This window comes from Pteropus alecto, unplaced genomic scaffold, assembly GCF_000325575.1.
Source record: "Pteropus alecto unplaced genomic scaffold, ASM32557v1 scaffold42, whole genome shotgun sequence".
NCBI lineage: Eukaryota > Metazoa > Chordata > Mammalia > Chiroptera > Pteropodidae > Pteropus > Pteropus alecto.
In genome coordinates this window covers 5,446,883-5,449,467 of record NW_006434825.1, presented here as the reverse complement: position 1 = coordinate 5,449,467, position 2,585 = coordinate 5,446,883, and the positions used below count along the sequence as shown (strand labels likewise).

General features: G+C 36.7%; 1 pseudogene; it reads right to left on the bottom strand.

Moving 5' to 3' along the window:
* Nucleotides 1-863: 863 nt before the first annotated feature.
* LOC112478146 overlaps nt 864-2,585 on the bottom strand; it is a 12,676-nt pseudogene continuing 10,954 nt past the window's right edge.

Below are 2,585 nucleotides of genomic sequence, written 5' to 3'. Positions count from 1 at the left end.
CAAGGTCATCCAGCTAGATTTTGATCCGGCATCTTTTTAACTGGATATTAGGCTCATTTTGAGAAGCAGAAAATGGAACTTGATTTTTTTAGGATGATCAAATCCCAGTTTTCAGAGATTGGCCCTCTTTTTGAACAGATGTACATTGTACATGTGTTTCTGACAATGTCAAATGAAGTTTCTGCTCCAAGGGAAAGATCTGGATTTTAGCTGCTGCCCACAGGTGGTATAGGGTTAAGTGGCAGCATGTTGAATGCAGGATATATTCTTGAAGTTGTCAATTTCAACTAATTGCAGACATAAAAGATAAGACTCCAGTTTCAAAAAGAGCAGCACATTGCAATGTGTTCATTGTGCTTCTTTCCTATCTAAGGACAATTGGCCACACTAGAAAAAGCAGACTGATAAAATTTAATAGTCTTTTTTAAAAATAAGTTCTTTCTAATTTAAATGTGATTTAGGAAAATTAATACCTGGTTTTGATTTAGAAGTTGTTTGGGGTAGCTAAATTGTAAGGCTCCTCAGAAGGAGAGCTATTTCAATTTAATTAATGAACTAATTTTCATAGCATTACTGAGGTATAATTGATACACTAAACTGCACATATTTAAAGAATACAAGTTGACCAGTGCTGATATATGCCTGCACTCATGAAACCATCATGACAATTAACATAATAAATATCTCCATCATGTCTAACAGTTTCCTATTTGTAATATACTCTCCAATTCTGTCCCTAGCCAACCAGTAATCTGTCTTTCTGTTGGTTTGCTTTTATTTTAAAGGAGGGTGTTTTTGGTTTGGGGGGATTTTTTAACTGGTTTTTGAATTATCCTTTATCGAAATATTTCCCTTTGCAGTTCTTAACTAGTTTGGCATTCAGCTGCACCAGTGTTGATGTCATCTATGATATGATGATGAGAGCCACAGACCGGGCAGCCCCCAGAATCTCCTTAAGGGTTCCAAAGAGTTCTCTGGCTAAAGATCAGTACCACATATGTTAGGCAATGTTGACAATCTCATCAACAGTGACATTTCCACTGTGTTTAATGTTTTTCTGATTCTTTCTGTCCCTGAGTGGTTCCTTAAGGACTTTGATGATCAGGGCAGAGGCAGACGTAGCAACTCAATTTGGGCTTCTCTGTTCTGAATGGTCACGTCCACTACAATCCTTAGACCCTTCTAGTCACTGGTTGCTTTGGTGATGTCACCACCAAACTTTATTAGAGACAGACTCAGAGGACAGATCTTCGTGGCCAGAGCAGATGTGGCACTGATTGCCCCACTGAGGCACCTGAGGTACACAATTTAATATTGTTGGAGTTGAACAAGAATGATATGTTGGAGGCAGCTGGTATCAAATGAACCAGGATGCAAGAAGACCAAAGAAAGTTGTACCTTGGCTTCCTCTGGGACAAAAGCTGAAAGCTGCTTTTTACTATAGATTTGTTTACATTTTCTAGAATCTCCTAGAAATAATATTATATAGTGTGCACTCTGTTTTTGTCTGACTTATGTAATTCAACATAAATGACTGAGATTCCCCCACGTTGTTGTATGTATAAACAGTTTGTTCCTTTTTTTCTAAGTTTATTATAAGGATATAAAAAATTAACTTGAAATAGACCATAGGCTTAAATGCTAACCTATAAGACTTCTAAAGGAAAACAGAAAAAAATCATAGTGGCTTTGGGTTAGGATAAGACATAGGACAACAAAAGCATGAACTATTTTTAAAAATCAGTGAATTGGACTTTATCGATATTTAAAACTTTTGCTCTCCCAAAGACACTGTCAAGAAAATATAAAAGGGAAGCCAGAGACTATGAGAAAATATTCACAATACATATATTAGACAAAAAAATTGTAACCAGGATATATAAAGAACTCAATAAGGCGAAGACAAACAAGACATTGAGGAAAAAAGAAAAAAACAATGATCAAAATATCTGATCAAATGCTTCATCAAAGAAAATATACAGGTGACAGATAAGCATATGAAAATATGCTCAACATTATTAGTTTTTGAGAACTGCAAATAAAACCACAGGGAAAAATAACACACACCCATTTACACAGCTAGAATGACAGTGCCAAGTGCCGGTGAGAGGTGGAGCGACTGAAACTCTCATATACTGCTGGTGAATCTGTAAAATGATAGAACTGCTTTGGAAAACACTTGGACAGTTTCTTAAAATGTTAAATATTCACCAATGACATGACCTAGCTATTTCACTCCTGGGTATTTACCCAAGAGAAAGTTTATGTCCACATAAAGACTCGCACATGAATATTTACGGCAGCTGTTTTTAATGGCCAAAAACGTCAAAACTGTCTAGTGTCCATCAGTTAATTAATTTTTAATATCGAGTTCCTACTTTCTCAAGGACTTATGGTAGACCATGGGAGCAACCCTCAACAAATGGAGATGAGCCTTGTGGATAAATACTCCAGCATCCCTCCTTTCATATGAAAAACTCTAAGATGCATTCTGTAATCTTCTCAGGGGTTCCTGGCAGAACCAAACCTCCACCCTCCACAGCAGTCACCTTGATAACACTTACTTTGGATTTTTCTTGCTCCCT